Source organism: Pseudopipra pipra, chromosome 1, assembly GCF_036250125.1.
Source record: "Pseudopipra pipra isolate bDixPip1 chromosome 1, bDixPip1.hap1, whole genome shotgun sequence".
Lineage (NCBI taxonomy): Eukaryota > Metazoa > Chordata > Aves > Passeriformes > Pipridae > Pseudopipra > Pseudopipra pipra.
The window spans coordinates 82,376,200-82,396,696 of record NC_087549.1 but is presented as its reverse complement, the minus strand read 5'-3'; positions in this window follow the sequence as shown (position 1 = coordinate 82,396,696).

Here is a 20,497-nt window from a genome sequence, read left to right as displayed (position 1 = left end):
TCACTTTAGAGAAATATGAATAAAGCCATGTATGTTACCTATACATGCACACTGCAATAGAAGCTATGGATAGCAGAAAGATGAAATTGCTTATATCATAACAAGAAACTCTGGAAAAAAAGGACTAAAAAATTAGTTGACTCACCAGAGAACAATACATATAGTATATATCCATCACCTTCTGTGAAGAGTGCAGTTCTTAGGAAATATGTACTTTGCTTAAATACTATTCCTTATGCTGTTTGCACAGTGGAATCTGTTGCCACATCTGACAGTGTTGTGATATATTCAGGTTAAAGCCCAGTTGAAGATCAAACTGAAAGAAATAGTCCTAGTCCTTTCTGGTTGCAATTGAAATACAGTAATGTGACAATATTGAGAATCATGCTTCTGTGGTATTATTGAAAAAATGCAGATTAAATTGTCAAGAGACTGCACATCCAATTAACCGATGTGAGCAATTAGAAATTAATAACTCTTTGAAGTTGATATGGCAGAAGTGTGTGACACTGTTTTCCTGATTCAGACTTACTATGATTTTTTGAACAGCTGTTCTGATAAAAAAAGAATAACTAAAGCCACAAACTGTACTTCCACCATTATCAAATGGATAACTTCTAGTCGTGTTATCACAGAATTAAAAAGAACAGTGGAAAGTGAAAAGTAGCAGAACACTGGACCTACTGCTGGTATTTTTAGTTAGGAAAGACATGATTCCCTAACTTATATTACATTTTTTTTAACTCCAACTCTTGATATATATTTGGCTATGCTGGTCTAGATGTCAGACTGGTTGGAAGTGTGAAACTATATGTTGTTGCCAGTTCTGCTACTAATCCACTATATGATCTTGGACAAGTATTTAACTTTCTCTTTATTTCCTCTCTGACTTTCTGATTCTCTCAGGTTTCTTTATAATTAGTTCTTGCCTGGTTTTGACCAGATAAGAACAGGTAATACCTATCTAAAGAAATGGCTGTAGTTTTAGGGGTTTAGTTTTTTGTTTCTGTGTTTGGTTTTTTTCTGAATTTGCTGGTTTGGGTTTCTGTTTTGAGTTGGTTGCCCGTTTTCCATTTGTGTTTTTTTTTTGTTGTTGTTGTTGTTTTTTTTTTTTGTTTAGTTTTTGTTTTGTGTTTTTGTTTTGTTTTGTTTTGTTTTTTTTTGTTTGGTTTGGTTTGGTTTTTTGTTTTGTTTTGTTTTTTGTTGTTGTTTTGTTTTGGTTTTTTTGGTTTGGTTTGGTTTTTTAATTTTTTGTTTGTTTTTGTTTGGTTTTGTTTGTTTTTGTATTTTATTTTGGTCTTAAATTTATTTTAAGGACTTGTTGGTTTGATATTATACTGTCTAAAAACATTTGGATGTCTAGAAAGAGGCTGGGCACTTTGAAGCAACTGGAATTGTTACCTGCAGTGTTCTAACAAAACTTTTGATTTTGATATGAAACAAGAAGTGATAGCAGTGACTGCAACACGGCATTAACAGTGATGTCTAAAGAAAGTGTTGTTTGTGTGGATGAAAGAGGAATCTAAAAGCACTTAATGAACTGAATCTTGCTCTGTGTGACTCAACATAGGATGACTATCAGTATTTTTGTGTAAAGATGTTCAGCTGCAGAGCCAGCAGCTTCTCAGTGCTAAATGCTGTTCTTACAGTCAGCAATGAAAATCATAATGGAAGGTAAGCCAAAGGGACCCTTTGGAAATAACAGAAACATAAGCTAGGGAGCCAATCACTAAATGGGAATTTCTGTATAGTGGTATTTGTATATTCAATGAAAACTTCCCTATGTGACACTAGCCAGGAGATGGCTGTAACGAAATAGAACATGCTTTACACTCTGCAGTCAGCTTCCAGCCTCCTTTCATTTACAAGCAAGGGGAGATGGTAAATGCCAATATTTAAGTGCTTGAACCCTAGTGCTGAGAATTTTTGCATATGAGAAACCATCTAGTGTTGACGCTAATTAGTCTCTAGTCATTTCCAGAAGGGCTATCAGTTCCATTTTGTCTAATATGGTTGCAATTTTTAAAGTTATAGAAAGCAAGTCTAACAGAGGAAGAAGGAAAGAACTATTTTGGCTGTGTTCTCATATTTAATTTTTACCAAGCAGCTTCCCCCTAGAAATGATCTGGCTGTTATTTAAACATCTCTGGAAATTCTGGTAAACTTGCTCTCAAATATCAATTTAAGCCACCCACGTTCTAAGTAAAAGCAATTAATTAGATACAGGAAAGAGAGAGAAAGTTTTTAATGAATACACTGTTGCCCCATCAGAGAAAGGGTTGGCACATTTCTTCTCTGTAGAGCACAGTACTAAGAATTTGGAGAAAAGACAGGATGATCCTAAACTGACACATCCTTAGGTACAAAGTATTGATAGCATGGATTTCTCTACTTCAGTGGGCTCTGGGTCAGGACGTAAGATTTCACAACATGAGCAAAGAACTTTAGAGAAAAGGCTGAGAGTGCTGACCTAAAGCACAAGAGCAGAGAAAGTTAAAGATCCCCCCTCTCCATGCAAGCCCTGTACAATTTTCTTTCATGTATAAATAATAGCCACACTGCATCAAAGGTGCAAGATAGATCATCTTTAATGGCTTAAAACAGAAGCCAAAAATAGAATCTTAGGATGTTTTTTCAAGTCCTTTTAGCACATTTTAGGACAAAGCCCTTGTCAAGAGGAATAGACATTTTTGGACAAGCCAGTGCATTTGTTCCCATCACCTCAAATGGAAAATCTCAACCACCCGTGAAATCAAAGGGAAGACAGGTTCCTCCTACAAGAAGACATTTGTAATTATACTGCTTGGGATCAGCATTCTCTCTCTTTTATACTCCTACTCCTCCTGTTCTTTCTTGTGATCTCTCACTAGGTCTCATTAGAGGAGAAAATCAGAAAGGGGAAAATAGATACAAAATATGCAACACTTACTTAAGCTAACTTACAGTATGAGAAATCTTTCAGTTGCACAGACAAGAGAGTTAATCTGCACTTACTGAACAAATAAAAAGCCCAAAACATTTCCAACAAAGTAAATATTAAAAATCAATTTCTATATGCAACAATTAACACAGTAGTAGTCAGCAACCTTATAATCTGAAACAATACATAAGTCCCACATTCCCTAGACAGTTACAGCTCATATATATTCTATTATAATTTAAGCAGATTTCTTTTTTACTCTGAGATGAAATATATATGGAAGACTGTTCTACAGTTGAAAACTGTATTAATGAATACTGACAAGAGTGCTACTGTTGACCATTCTTGATACACCACAAGATTTTAATCTTACATATCAAATTAATTGCATTGTTCATGTTCAGATTGGAGGGACTTCTATGGCATATTTCATATCACCTGGGTAGTTTAAGGGAAACTATGCCTGTGTCTCGTCAGTGACACATGGAAGTCGTGGCTCACCTGTATTCACTAAGGAGAAAAGAAGTGGATTGTGCCACTTCCTACAGCAGTTACAGGAAGAAAAGAAAGTATCATCTGACTAAATATGGGTAAAATTCAGAAATTAAAAAGACCAATGAATTTTGTAAAGAAAATAAATTACTTGTGGATAAGCAGGCTGAGAAGGAAGTCAGCAGTATAGGAAAGACAAAGCATTGGGAGGACCTAGACTGAACCAATAGTTATTAGATTATAGTAGAAAAGTAGGTATTACCTTGTATTTGCCCTTCCTCCTATGCGTGTACAGAGTTATGCATGCTACCTTGTGAGTACCAGGACCCATATGATGGAATACATCTAAGAAAGACTATAAACTCTATTTCAAGTTTGTGATCCAGTATATGGCAAGGACAAGGTAACTGTTCTGTTAGTGGGATCCGAGTGCCCTTTCAAATCCCTGGATATGTGATAAGATTTGGAGGGCGTGTATTTCATATTTTACATGGAAAGTTATACAGAATACTCCTCACTTTCTGTATAAATCAGACTCTGGAATTTCCAGAAAGTAACCTAAATATCTCTGAAAAGAGGAAATGCAGACTTAAGGTGTTTGTCATCCTGTGAATTATGGGTAAAAAAGGCAGACAGTTTCCCCACACAAGAAAACTTTCTTACCTCTTTACTGCCACAACTGACTCAACAGAGCAGGAAATAAGGGGTATCAGGTATTTCAGAGTGTACATGCTCCTTTCTTTCACTTTTCTCTTCACCTTCCCTCCTGCAGTCCTCCCAGATTCTTTTTTTTTCCTATCATAAGCACAGCTCTGTCAATCTGTTGCAACTAATCCCCGGATTAGTTCAATACAGCTGTATCTAACAAGGTGTTTACCTCTGGAGCATTTGCAGATAATTCCCATTGGCTATGGAATGCTCCAGGAAAGGCAGAAATTGTGTATTTCCTGGCTTTCAGAAATCAGCACCCTGAAAAGTCAGAAAATACACCAGAAAACCATCCATCTGCTTAACTTTTTGGCTTTTTGTTACTGAATATATAAAATGAATAAACAGGCTTAACATAGAATTAAGTTAAAATACTAACATCAAACACAGAAGAGGTGATCATGTGTCCAAATGGGCAAAAGAGGCACCAGAAGGTTTGTACAGAGCCAATAGTAATTGCACTGTCTAGCAAAGATAGGTAATCAGAACAGCACAAACAATGCCAGCTCAGCTGTTTGGAAATTCTTTTCCTCTCCACAGATAAAATAGGAGCATGACAATATTTTTTCATGTTTATTACAGGAATACTAAAAGGCTCTGAGTGAAATGAGAACTATACCATGTTTCCTTTTTTATCTGTGTAGCCCAATTAGACAAGAAATGGGTAATTATTCTCATTTTACAGATGCAAAACTGAAGTTCAGTGACAAAATCCCTTGATTTTTCTGAAACTCTGCAGCAAAGATAAGGCAAAGAACTGAGATACTTTGAATCCCAGAAGTTAATGCATTGCTATTTTCCTCTGCTCTCACAGAAAAAGGAGTAGGCGATCCAATTTGATGTTTCATCCTTCTGTTTCTTCATACAATACAATTGATTCCCATGATGAATTTCTATGTTGATACTCCTACTCAAGGTTTGATACAACTTCAGTTTAATCATTTTTACTCTATGTGTGTTTTACTTACTGAAAGTTTTTGTGAAATCTCATCTTATTTTCTTGTGTAAGATGAAATGTGTTCAGGAATCAAAGATCACCCCTTTGTTTTTTCTTCACCTTTGTGTTATCAATAAACTTCAGGATAGCATTTGAACATTGATGCTGTGATTAATTTTCATTGCATGATGAAGAGGTAAGTTTTCTAAAATGTTAAGTGACTCCTTACTGAGGGCCAGATACCATAAATCTTTTACTGTGTTATGAAAGCACATCCTCCTTTGACAGATTTGTTTAATATACATAAAAGCTCATAGAAACATGAAGATTTGAATTCTTATAGCCATACATGTTATTAAGCAGGCTTTGTGCAATGATAAGTAAAAGTATTTGTGAGATACAAACTTTTTCAGTAATATGCAGAACAGATACTCTGATGCTTTTCATTACCTTTATGCACTGATGGAAAATCAAAGAATAAAGTTCAATGAGATTAAAGTACATGGATTTTCCTCTTTCTCAAAGGCAGAAGATCTGTAGTCCTGGAGCTATTCATCCCCTGGATCAACTTTCCCTGTACACCCTCCACAGATACCAGGATTAGATCATCTGTCATGAAGATGGTCCACTTATATCCAGGTTGCTTTGTAGAGCATGAAAAGAATTAGCTTATTTAGGGCAAATCTAGAATAATTCCACTGAAACCAATGTGATTTCTCTGATTATTTTTTTTTCCAATATGAATGAGAACAGTATATATCTCAGTTAAGAAAATTCTGATATCCCTGCATTTTAAGTCTAAGAGGAGATGAAATGCAAAATTTAAAGGCGAGACACCTAATGAATCCATGTCTAATGGTCTGTACTACAAATGTGCTGTGAGTGCATGTTCTCATAGTTATGTGTATTCATCTTATGCTTTTTTTTTTCTTTTTAAATTTCTATCACTCATTATGATTTAACTCACTCAAAAGCAGCTGAGCTGAAATCTGAGTGACAACAAAATTATTTGAAGCAGAGCACTCTTTTGCTCCAGAAAGAGAAGTCCACTGTTTTTCCACACTGGATTATGTTAGTACATCTTAGGGATAGACATGACTCACCAGTTGATATTGCAAAGCAGGGCTAGGAAAGAAATCACAGCAAGATTGAGTTTTGCAACCTTTATGTGGGAGAGCACTTACAGAAGTAATTCCATTTATTTCACTGTGCTGCTGTGCATAATATGTCAGCTTCTTAAAATAGGTAGGTTGGGTATTGCCATTAATCAGGTCAGCTGTTTTGCTTTGTATCTGGACAGAAAAGCCCAGATCCAATTTTTATGAAGATTGTATAGCATTTATGTCATAAAGTGTGCATATTTCTGACAGGGGCACTTTCCTCTCCAAAATGCAAGTGTATATGACTAGGATAGGATCTTACTTGTAGCCTGGTTCATCTGCAGAGAAATAACTGTTTTCTCTAACCCAGAAATAAAGATCGTAAATGAGCTACTCTCAGTTCTTCTAGGAATATTACCATAGTACGATAGATTTTTTTTTTTTTTTTAATTTTCTCTATAAGCTGGTTTTTTATTTTCCTATGGTTGAAATTCTGGGATTCTGAAAACAAATGTCTCATGTTCACATGGCAAAAGAGCATCCCACTCCTGCAAACCCTTCATCATTCAAATAATCCACAGATATTAATGGTCACCTTGATTTCGATGGGATGATGAACATCAGCAAGGTAAAAAAACCTCTTCACCTGCACCTGGCTGCAACCAGATTCTTGCTGAGCTATACTTTAACCCATAAATAGTCCCACTGAAGTGAAGAGGAATAATTATCGTGTAAAGAACTCCCAGTAAGCATAAGTATCAGAGCTGGTCTTACCCAAATAAGTCCCAGCCCTTTAATGAATTTTGTGCAATTGGTATCCAAGAACCACATACAACCCCATTAGCTTCAACCAGGGACTCATTGCAAGACTAGATCTTAAAGGCAGGCTGCCAAGAATGAACAGCTTAACTTAAGGGATGATGTTAAAATGATTTAGATTGACAGTTAAATTAAGTGAAACTACCTGTGTAGACACACACCAGTTTAGTATGACCCTGTAATTTGCAGTTTAAAACCCCAGGAGCACCCACACACCACCTCACATGGGCTTAATACCGCAACATAACAGACTTTGTTTGCTAACAGCACTCAAGAGAGATGTGCTACCTAGCAATTTCTCCCTGCTTTGTGAATCAAGAAGTCAGCGCATAACCTATGCCTAATGATGAGTTTTTTTTCTTCATCAGGATGCTGCACCCATCTGTCCTGTCCTGTCTGCCCCTGCACTCCCCAGTCACCTTGGACAGCTGTGCAAGGAGTAGGCTGTTCATTTTTGACTATGTTTATTCTTTTCATGATCCCATTTGATCCATAAGAAATCAGTGAGCCTGTGAGTTCTGGTTTTTGAAATCTCATCAGAGGTATTTCTAACAGAAAATAGACTTTTTAAATCTTACATAAATAAAAAAAAAGATCCTTTCCTGGCCTCTCAGTCTTGTACTGCATTCAGTGAACTGCCTTCCATCTCTTGATACAGTATAATCTGAAAACTACATGAAGAGACCAGTGCTGACTTCAAGCCCTGTGCAAGTGATTTTACTGAGCTGTGGAATAAGACCCAAAGGCAAATAATTTGTTGTGGATATAACACAATGAAATGTTTTTCAAGTATCCCCGTTCTCTGTATTTCTCTTCTGGATTTGGCAAAAAATTCCTGGCCCTTGATCTTGCGGTCCTTTATCTGTCACAAGTCTGTGCCAGCTACACACAATATCTGTATATCCAGACTATGGTCTGGTAGGTAGCCCTGTAATATCTGTAACTCATAGATAACCTAACCTGGGTTGCTTTTTTTGGTTTTGTTTTGTTGGTTTTTTTTTCTCGATGTAGAAAAGGTTGGGCACTTCTGTATTGTATTCTTGAACGAATAGGAAAAAATGGCTTGAGCTAGACAAGGGGTTTTGTTTGCTTTCTTTTTCTTAACCTCTCCTTACCCCCCAAAAAACCCCCTACAGACATTTTATGACATATTTCATGTTGATTATAATAAATATAGAGAAATATTTCAATGTGTGAAGATAGGACATAAAAATTCAGTGGCTTATACTGAACTCTCTTCCTCTCCTTCAGTGGTGTGTATCTAAACCATTTAGTTTCATAGTAAGTGTTCAAACTAACTAGAAGTGTCAATGAAAAGGGTTTTTTTTTTACAAAAGATTTCATAAACCTCTAAACATAGAGAAATAGAAGGATATGCTTTTCTTTGAATACGGATATATAAGGCCGGGTTGGATGGGGCTTTGGGCAACCTGGTCTAATGGGAGGTGTCCCTGCCCACGGCAGGTGGGTTGGAGCTAGATGCTCTTTAAGGTTCCTTTCAACCCAAATCATTCTATAATTCTATGATATGATTCTTTCAACCATTTTAATCTCTTCTCCTTTCTTTTATTTTCTCTGATCTGTATTTCCACATGTGTATTATCTCCCCTTTTTGCTCTGGCAGAGCACAGAAATTCTGAGGCAAACTCTGTTCTGTGCAGAATGTTATACAATGTCCATTACCTCCACGCTGCACACATCCTCCCAGGGAAAACTGGATCCTGAAATAAAAGCTGGAACCTGTGGCCAAAGGTAAGTTGAGGTTTTCCTAGAACTAGAGTAAGTAAGTGCAATTTGTTTCAGAATTACAATCGACCCTAAAATATGCATAATGGAAGAACATGAGTAAGCTAGATGAAAACTGTGTTAATTAAATTGTATTAATATTCAATAATTTTTCATCCATTTATTTCTCTTACTTATAGAAACCTATGATCTTCACATTTGCCATAAACACTTTTTAGTTTTGTTCTTTCTAGCTGACCTTAAAAACCTCAACTCAAGAGACTATCTACAGGTCCTCTGAACTATATTAGCAGGCTTAGTTTCTACAATCTGGTATAAAATTAAGCACATATTTAAGAACTTCCCTGAAACAGAGCCAAAAATCCTGAAGCTGGAAACAGTTTTCAAGTCAACAGTAATTTAACACTATGAACTCCATGAAGTTAATGAAAAAATACATGTAACAGAAAAAGAAAAACCATATATAATATGAAGAAGAAACCATAAATAGAAGGAAAAAAAAAAAAAAGGTATACACGCATGTAAAATCTTCTATTATCCCTATAGGAGAGGAGTCATTTGAGGGTATGAAATTCTGTGCAACCAAGAAAAGAAAGATTATAATCTACATGCTTTATGCAGTTTTCATATTTATTGAACCAGCCTAAAAAAGCCCAGCAGATAATGCATATATATTATAGTTAGGTATCAAAAATCTTATGTTCTAAGCTTGTTTAATTTCAAACTTTTAATGACAGCAAAGGTACAAAATGTTTATAGTGCTATATTCTTTCAGGAAAAAAAAGAATAATCTCTTTAACCCACTCATGTCTCGTCTCATCAGTTGTAACCTGCATGAATAATAATAGATTCTCAAAGCTCTCTAGTTCTCTGTGACAGTTCTAATAATGCAACGACAGATGTTTAAAACTTTTGCAATACCCACAGGTTGCAATGCAGTGACGTCCGTGATCTCCCATTCAATGAAAGTGGTTGATAAATCTAAACATAATTACAGTGTAATCCATTTATAGTAGACATGATTGCAATATAGCAAATAAAAGCCCTTACAAAACTAAATATTTTAAATTAAATGTATTGTTTTCTGGTTATTATAGACACTCTCTGGGTGTCTACTATTAATGCCTCCTCAGAAGAGAACAGTGAAAGAGCTTTGAGCATGTTTAAGAAATGGAAGAACACCAAGGAATATAATCTTTGTGCTTTCATTCCCACAAGCTGTGTAAACCACTGAGTAAAAGCAAAATTTTATTTTTTTTTGGTAAGCCTCTGCAACAGCACATTGGGCATGTTCTTACTGTCCAGAGTCCTTGACAGATAACTGGAAGAGCAGCATTTCCCTTATCACATTTCACCAGCAAACTTGCTGTAATAATACTATATTCTCGCTTTCAGAATTAATTTAGCGAGCATGCAGAATTAACATACAGCCTTTTTTCAAGACCCAAAGTCTGACCCAAACCAAGGGAAAATAATTCCCTTTTTCCTTGATGTTAAAAATTCCTGCTAAATAAAAAACATAGAGCATGCATTGGCCTGTGTAAGTGGATGTTAAGTATGCAAGTATGTAAGTATTTTAAGATATGAGAGTTGCACAGCTGGCACCAGTGAAATGATGACATGACAGCTGGCTGTTGCAAACTGTACAAACAGACAGTTTGTAATGACCATCATAACTGTAGTTAGCTGTTCTGTCCATGAAAGTAATAAACACTACAACTATTGCTGTCACATTGTTGTTATTATTAGGTTATTAAAAGATATTACAGAGTGGAACTGAAGAGACATTCTTTTGGTTCAATACTCATCGCACAGAAAAGCAAATGCCAGTGTATGCTACGATGGTGTTTCGGCCACCCCTGCAGCCTGACCACAGAAGAGTGGAGGGGCACCTCAGAGGAGGCAATGCAGTAATGTAAAATTGAGGAAACTGGTAGATTAGTGGTCAGGGCAGGTGTTCCCTAAACTGATTCTTCTTATCCTCCCTTTCCCTTTATACTTCATAAAATTTCTATGAAACTACCAGTTGCAGTGCTTTCTCAGAGCAATTCAGCAGATTATTAGCTGTTCCCACCCAGCCTGCCCTCTTCCCTGTGGAACTCAAGGGGTTAATTTGATCTAGTGAAGTTTCTCTTACATTCTAGTGGCAAAGTTCCCATGAGCACACTTCTAAAATGTTGCCCTTTCATTTTTCAAGGGCCCTTACTGCCTTTCACTGTGGTATTTTCCTTTCAATCCCAACCAAGGACAGTGTTCAGACCTTTTTCTTCCTCCCTAATTTAGTTATATTCCTAATACCATGACTCTGAGGGACTCTGGAGAACACTCTGCCACCTCCACTGTCTACCTCATTGCACAAAGCAATCCCTGCTGACCCGGTAACCTTTATCTTTTAGACCATGATGGGCTCTCACTGATCTGCCTTCCCCACCTCGCCATCTTCCCTCATTTACAGCCAAGCCAGCCCAAGAGAGGTCTCAGAGCTGCCTTCACACACACATTGGCATGGCTAAGAGGAGCATTTTGCCTCTTTCTGCTGTTCAGGGGCATCTGAAGTGCCTATCATATTGCACGCAGAAACAGTGACTCATCTTTTCTCACTATGAAGTAATTTGATATCGGGGTACTTCTTGGGGCATCAGTTTGTGCTATTTTCACCAAGAAATCTAGCTTTTGTTGAGCTTCCTCACCACAGAAGGAAATTAAAATTCCATTCTGTAGAAACTTTCCAAACAGTTAAAAGTACTTCATGCTCCTCCACCATTCCCTCTAGGATCAGGGCCTCATTGATCAGGTTTTCCTGTTTCCAGATGTGGTCATAATAATTTTGTCATGGATAGCTGCCCGCTTGGGTTCAGGGACAAGTTCACAAATTCATCAAGAAAACCCGATCTCTCACGGAGAGACAGACAAATTTTCAGATACTTGTTGTGCTGATAAGATACTGTGAACATAATATGTGGATCACTCTAAAGCCAAATAACTTTTACTTTTTAGAGTTACAGTCATGCTGTCATAGATATGGGGCTATACAATATGAAATAGAGTGTTGTTTTTACATCACTGAACTATTTTGGAAAGCTAAAGTTTGAGGAAAAAATGTGTTTGGGGTTTTTTTTTGTTGTTGTTGCTGTTGTTTTTTTCAAATACATCAATAATCTTCCATTTAATTTATATACCCACAGCTGACAGCTACCTCCAAACCCTCTTAGTGCAATGATATGGAAACATTTTTACTAAAAACTTCTCAGGAATACCTCAGAGAGTTCACATTCATATCTATTTAAGTGAGCAGAAGAATAGAATCTACCTAACCTAATTGGGGTAGAGGAAAAAAATCAATAAGCAAGCTTTCTTCTTATCAACTCGTATCCTATTTCTTGTTGGTTATCGCTTGCTCTGTAGATTATTTGGAGGAAACCTTTGTTTGGAGTTTAATTCATTCTGCTCATTCCGTAGTCACATCCCTCGGATATAAGGTTCTCTATATATATTTAATAACTAAGAAGTAGTATATGGAAATAAAACACTATGAAAGACATTTGTTGATGTAGTACATCCACCTAGCAAACAGCTTCATGAAGTGTTTTGTTATAATGGGAAAAATGTTAATTCTTCTGTTTAGTTAGTTAAAGCACATCAGAGGAAATTCAACCTAATGTCATACAACAGTTGTTTGTTTTGGTTCTTTTTTTCAGTATTGCCACTAAATATGTTTGTCTTTTTCTTATAAGATCCTGCCTAGCGCATGATATCTACCTATTGACATTCATAAAGTCAATGAAGACCCTCATAAGCAAATGAGATGCATTATTCCTGGAGGCCACATTTTCCATAAGGATACTTAAGAGGAGGAAGTGTCTTAGCTTTGGTTTTGGAAAAAATTGGTTCTCTGTGTTATAAAGTTTCTAGAATAATTCCACCAGATATAAGCTACCTAGCCCTGTACTAAAAGACAGGGATTCACTTCTGTGAAGTTGAAGTTTCCATTGGATCTGAAGACTATCAGCTTCTCTGCTATCACCTGGCTTCTCTAGCTCTCTCCTGACAGTGTTTTTCTGGCTACTGTGCAAATCATGCTGCTGCAGCATCTTCTTTTGAGGCATTTTGTTTATGAGTCTTCCTGAATGAAGGTAAAAGTCATATAATTGGCAGTATCGACTCTGTATGAAATATCCTACTTTTGAGTCATCCCGCCACAGCTTTGAGTATGCAACAACTAGCTCATCAGCTTCTACTACAGCAAAGGAAAGGAATACACTGCACTTGAAACTTCAGATCAAATTCTAGGATAATGACAGACAAGGTAGAAAAAGCAGTATTCATCATGCCCTGCTTCCCCAAGCCAGATCCATGATTCTGGGGGAAAAAAAGGAAGAAAAAAAAAAACAAATCAGGGGGCTCAAAGAACCTGATATAATCTTTGATTATCACAGTCACAGGTGTTGCGATGTGGAATGCAATATAATGCTGTATAGAGAAATTTCTTCAAGGAAATACCTGTTAGACTCATGAAGTAGTGTCTAAGTGATGACAGAAAACGTGTCTTGTTTGTTATTTTGAACTAGACTTCAAGGAACAGGATGGTATTCCAAGACTGGTGATATGCTTGCTGTTGTATATACCAATTCCCAAATAAACATGGACTGTCACAGTGGATGAAACACAGCAGATCATTCCCTAAATGCTCCCAGTTCCCTCTCTTGCAGTAGAGTGTATAAGATTTAGTGCACTTTTGTTGCCTGGGAAAATAAAATAAAATAATGTAGAAAAAAAATAAAATCATGTAGAAAAAAGAAAGGAAACACAAAACATCTCTCCTTGTGCATTGTTGAGGGAGAAAACTTGGCTAAATGACTTTAGATTGTGTTGCCATCAATTTTATGAATGAAGTTGAACAATCCTTTTTCATAAACATATGTAACACATTTAATTACAAAGATATTCATTTGTATGTGTTTTTTCTTCTTCAAAAAAGAGAGTATTACATCCATTTAAAGGTTTAAAATAAAATAAAAAAGCCATAAAATTGATATAATAATAATTCTTTGTGTTCCTATTAGGGGAAAGTATGATGAATAATGGTGTCTACTTTATGTCCTGATGTGTTGCCATGATACAACTGTCCTTATCTCACGTATTTTAACTTTCAATGCATAAGCAATTCTCTGGAATGAGTTACAGTTTAGTTCCTGCAATGATATTTCCTATTTGGAGAAATGACTCACCCTGCCTGATTTCTATATGATTCTTTTCTATCACTTGTTACTAGGCAAAATCCCATAGGCACTTTGGAGAGCAAATCATAGAATAAAATAACCAGCACTGCAAATCTTACAGACTTCTTCCCTAATTTAGAAAATGGAGTATATTACAAACTGTACTGTATTTCTATGCCTCTTTTTAAGAAAGCTGCTTGTAAGCTTATCATAATATCTAGCCGAGTGTAGTTAAAAGGACCTAAGGAGATTTGGTAACATGAGAATTCTGATAGATCTCCATTGTGAATTCACATTGCTTAGAAGTTATCTGAAATAATCTTTTATAGCAATTTAATTGTTTTTATACTGGTCTGAATTCTGCATCAAAAACAGGCTTCATGGCACTGTTAGCACTGCTAATTCTTCTAAAGATTTGGCTGTTTAAAGTTACTTGTTCATGCTATCTGTATAATGAATTGTCCTTTTCAAGGTGATAAATTATGTATTAGTCTAATGAACAAATCAATCAGTAGAGCTGGATAACTGGAACACACAGCTTTTGGCAAAGTAAGGTCTGAATGTTTACATTTATCACAGAAAAGCCTTGACTTTGATGCAGACCTTTCAGAGGGGTTTATTAATCATGATCTCATTACAGTTTTGGTAGACTAATAGCTTTTTATTTGTCAGAATTGTTTCTGATGATGTAGTGCTGTTGTCCTAAAAATACAGATCTATTTACACTATTTAACCTTCTGTAAAACTCTTCAAAGGTAGCTTACTTCTAACATTGTGCTTTATAATAAAACAAATCAAGATTAATACCTTAAGTCAGAGTGATTTCAGAGCTGGTGTCTGGGAAATGTTGTGGCTCTCAGGTACCAAAGTCGAAAGCACCTCAGGGATTAGCTGCAGAATATGATGGTGATTCACTGCAGAATTGAAAGTATTACTTAGAAACAGGTTCAGTACTTTTAGAATATGGCAGGGAGCCTCTAACTGCAGAAAGATACATATTGGGTACATTAGGAATATTTTAGTGTTTATTAGTGAAAGATTTGGGATTTAGACTAGAATGTGCTCTGAAAGTAGTCTAAATACACATCTTCTGAAGGGTGAAATGACATGTACTGTAACTCATGAAAATAATGAGTGTGAATTAGTTCCTGAACCACAACTCTACAACTTATCCACATCGGATTTGGCAGGAACTTGTTAAAAGTGCATATAATGAAAGGAGTTAATTCAGATCTATGTAAGAATTGCCACTAAATCAAGTGTCGTCTGATGAAAAACCTTTTAGCTGTTTTGGAACTTTGCAGCCAATGAGTTCTATGTTTCCTTTTGTTCGTTTATTTGGTTTTGAAGAAAAAAATTACTGGAAATGCCATTTTGTATTGCTATGGCAGAAGATGATAAGGAAAATGACATACGTTGGGAGGGAATCTTCTGAAGTCAACCTTTTAATCTGGCTTATATCAAATATTCAGTGTGAAGCAGTTGTACCATGACATTAAATTTGCAGACTGGTTAACTATGAGGTCATATATTAGACATGTGAAACTAGTCATGTTAATGGGTACAACTTTTCTGTTTAGCAGTAAAATTACTTGGTTTAGCAAAGTTGCCTTAGTAAATAAACTAAGATACACTTAGCTGTACATGCAATTAATTGCAAACATACCAAGAGATTAGAAATTGCAGCCCTCAGCATCAATTCATTTTGGTGGCACATATTATTGATGATGAAATGCTGTTGATATATACCTAGCTTTGACCTGTATTTACGTGAATATGTGGAACAATCTGTTTCCTTCAAGACATCTTACTGCTGGAGTTGAAATCAAATTGAAGTTTTAAACTGGAATCAGGACATCTAATGAGAGTTCATGGGCAAAGCTCTATCAAAATGAGAAATGTGGTCATAAAGCATTGATCAATGAACTGTTCCCTCTTGAAAAACTAAATGCTTTAATCCTGAGGCAGAATATGCACTTTGTGTTGGTCTCATGCATATAAATAGCCACTTTTGAGTCCCAGTTTAATCTGAGTGAAAACGTCTCCACATAACTCTGAATGTGAAAGTTTCCCTCTGCTCCCTTCCCCACTTTAGTGTGATCAATTGGGAATTGACTTGAGTGGAAGAAGGGTCTGACCTACAAATTCAATTAAGCAAATTCCTGGTTGATTGGTATCGCATGCAAGACACCATTTTTTATGTTGTTTTATTTTAAGCCAGTGGTCTAAGTGAACATGTAAACACATTTCTACAACCTTGAAGCACTAAAGTAAAAGAGGACTAAATCTGTACATCCATTTGTAATTTAGGGATAAGGTATAAGCAAACTTTTACCTTTCCTGATACTTCTGGCTAAATGTATATCCTTGTCTGACTTCTAATAAATGCTTCATTTTGGTGCAACTTCCCTTAGAATTATGAAGTATACAACACTTATCGTCACTACTGTGTTATAAGTGCTGGTAAAGCAAATAATGAGTTGTGGTCTTCCTTGACTGATGTGCAAAGGTCTTTTAAAATAAAATCAAGAACTCATTTATAGCACTTTGAATGAACACATAAAATAGTCTTGGATTGGCAGAGCTCACATTCATGTGGACAAATAGTGGAACAGACACAGCAGAGGAAAGTATTTGTGTGTGTGGTTTTTTGTTTGTTTGGTTTGGTTTGGTTTGTTTTTTGGGGGGGTTGTTTGTTTCTTTGTTTCTTTTAACAGGGAATCTGTGTTAAATTGCATGACTCACATAGAGAGTTTGTAGCAGATATTACACAGTAAACACCTATACTTGACTGTCTGTCCTTTTATTGTTAAATTACATGGTTTTGTGTCATTTGTTTTTTCAGCTACGTGTAGTTTCCACTCATTGTACCTGAAATTAGTTGAAGTGGCAATGTCTTCTGAGAATCCAACACCCCCAAAAATGAGGTTGTCACTGTAGAGCTGTAGACTGCAGCATTAGCATTTTATTTTCCAATACTTGTGAACCATAGTCTCACATACTCATTTTAGATAGTGGCAGTCCCTTTGAAATCCTCATACAAGGCACCATGCTGCATTTCAACCTTTTATTATCTCGTGCTGCAGTCACTTTATCCAATTAACATCCCTCTTCTTTGCAGACTACTTGATGATCCCTGTGGGTCCCTTCCAACTCAGGATATTCTATGATTCTATGGGTACAAGAAAAATTAAATAAGAGGATACAGGATAGGAGGGAAAAGAACCAGCCATATTCTCATGCCACCTGAATTCTGGGCTTCACGATTCTTGCTCCCAAATACTATAAATATAACAAATTCTAGTTCTCTTATTAGATAAACATTTGCTGATTTTTATTCTGGTTTATTTTTTCCTTTCTACAGTTTCATTAAAACACTGTGATTTACATGATGCTCAGGCTCTCAATCTGCTTATACAGGAGAACTGAATAAAATGGACTTTAAATTATTTGCTTTCCACCTCTCAGCCTTCACCATCTTCTCAGTATCAGTGTGGTTTTTTTCCTGAGTAATGAGTAGTTTCTTTTTCTCTGGTAGTGAAAACTCTCTTAGTAGTTCTCTCTTGATTAAACTCTATGCCTACAGAAACACATTCCTCTGTTATTTTCCTGAAGTGTCTCAGAATATCAAATATTACCTGATCAGAAGTAGTAGAATAGCTACTGAAGTATAACTTATTATTTAGCAAGGATGGACATATTAGTAGCTGACAGGGAAAGGCATGTTATTGTGTTACTGCTTTTCAGAGCTGTAAGGGGAAAGGAAAGGAGAGTGCAGGAAAAAACAGGTCTTTTGTGTGATTCTACTGTATTAGTTGGCTGCAATGTTGCTTAGAAATCCTGATACATAGAGGTAGGTTCATGATACCAATGAAAATGTGTATGAGGTACCTATAATTAAATCAGACATCTGTTAAGCAATGGTATTGAACTACACATAAGCCAATGTATGCACTGCCATCATTCTGCTTAAGTACTGTCCTGCTGAAAATACTCAGCAATTAAGAAACTCTTAACTTCAGACTGAAAAAAAAAAGAAGCATATTTTTTGTAAGGTTATTATTAAAGTGGTAAACTGGAAGACTACAAATTACACAAGTGCATAAATATTTGCAGGCTCAAGTTTTAGTACTTAATGATTAAGATATAATACTCTATGTTACAATGGAATATACCAGATGTTTACATCCATGTACACATTATTATAATCAAAAAAAATGTATCAAAGAAACCTAAGATTCTGGCTCGCTTGGGTGAGATACCAGTTACTCAAAAACATACATCTGTCTATAGCCTTTAGTTAGACATACAAACATATGCAAACATACAGGTTGGAAGAATGACTAGAGATTTTCTGGTCCAATCCCCACTATTCAGATTAGATCCAGTCAGAGGAGTCATGTTCAGTGAAGTTTTATTATCTCCAAATATAGCAATACCACTGCCTCTCTGGGCACCTCTTGCAGTGTCTAACCACTATCACAGTCTTTTCTTGCACTTATTCAAAATTTACCATGTCTCAGCCTGTGCCTGTTGCCTCTCATCCTTCTATTGTGTACCTCTGAGAAGATTCCATCTTGGTTTCATCTACACTCTCCCCTATGTAGTAGAAGACAGCAATAATATTTAATCTAAACTTGATATTCTTTTTCACCATTCACAATGTATTGTAATTTCTCACATTCATTCTTATTTGTTTAGCTTCAAGTTGCGGTACACAAACCTCTTTCCCATTTTTTTGGGTTTGCAGTGCCCAACAGTTTCTCACATTTCTATCTCACTCATTGGATTTGGGGCTGGAGCTGGCTCCCTGCCTGTATAATTCAATAACTTGCTTAAGAAATGGTTTTAACATAGCCTTTCACCTTGTACTTAGAGTCAAGTTTGTGAGGTATAAGATGGGTTGAAAATTCACGGTATCCCTGTGCTCAAACTGCGGTGATCAACCATGGAAAATTTGACAGACATCTAGTTATTTATTTTTGCTCTCTCCAGTAGATACTGAGGGCACTTCTGTTTAATGGTTTTTTAGTTAATGACTGGATGATGGAATACATTACACTCCACACATTTCCAGCCAATACCAAACTGTCTAATCATCAGAGGGCAGAGCTGGAATGAGCATGTAAGTAAGGTGGAAAAATAGCCTGATAGGAACCTGAGGAATTTCAAATGGAATTGCCAAGATCTCCACTTGGGAAGGAACAACCCTGTGTACCAGCAGAGACTATGGACCAAGCAGCTGGAAAAGAAGCTTTGTAGAAAATGTCCTGGGGTTCCATAAACCTACATTGTCTATGAGCCATCAATAGACAGTTGCAGCAAAGCAGACCAACAGCGTTCTGATCTGCATCAGGGAGAGTGTTTCCAGCAGGTTGAGGGAGCTTATCCTTCCCCTCTGCTCAGCTCTGGTGAGACACTTCTGGAGTGTTACGTCCATTTCTTGGCTACCCAGTAGAAAAGAGATATGGACATAACTAGACAATGACCACAAAGACAGTCAGGAGACAGGCTGAAGCACATGACACATGACGAGAATCTGAGGTAGAAAAAACTGTCTTAGAGTGATGTTAAAGAGAAGCAAGGATAGTTCTGTTGCAGATAGGAAGGAGAACTGGGAGTTGAGACAAAGCTGGCGGGGCTATGCCCTCACTGACAAAGGCAGTCCCACAGAACCTCAACAGGAATAGCAAAGCAGAACTAGGGATGATAACCAGCCAAGTGTGCAGATATGTCCATGGTGACAAGCCAGATCTGAGATCAAGCTGGAAAGTCAGGACTGTGGGTCAGGATCAAGATGAACAAGGGTACATGATCAGGCACAGATATATTGACAATAGAGCTTGGGCAAGAAACCCTCAGTGCTGCTCCAAACAATGGGAGGCAAAAACCTTGCTTCTTTCAAAATTGTCATCCAGATCTTTCCCAGCAATCTGATCCAAGATACCTCAGCTGCATTAAATCAGAGTTGGCCTTGAGCACTGGCAGCCAAAGCCTTGAGAGGAGAGATGAAGGAAAACATTGCAGATCCCATTGGTGCACTCAAGACCCTGATGAACCATTGAAGAGCCCTGCACCTTATCGGTGTGGCCAGCAGTAGGGCAGCAAACCTATGCTGACTGTACCCCATGTGTGCAATTTGCTTCCCTGGTGGTTGGACCCAGTGCAGTGCCAAAAGGGACAGACTAGATGCCCTAACACAAGACAAACAGTATCCACTGCTTTCCTTGTGTACACAGTCAGTCATCTCATATATTGAAAAAGAACTTCTTCAGAAGCAATATGCCTAAAAGCTTCCCCTCATCAAATAATGCTTGTTTTCCCCTTGCATTCTTCCTGCCTTCCAATAGTCTCATACATATCCAAAGACTTCTCCCTCTATTGCAAGAGACTTGGTATCTCCAATTATTTGCAGGTGTGTAAAGATACCTGTTATCCAAGGACTTGCTTTCACGTAGTGCTTTTTTGAAGGTTAGGTTTTATATCTTTTTTTGTTGTTGTTTTTGAGGGTTTATGTATAAAAAGTATGCTAATTTTATTCTTAAGTCACAGGAAG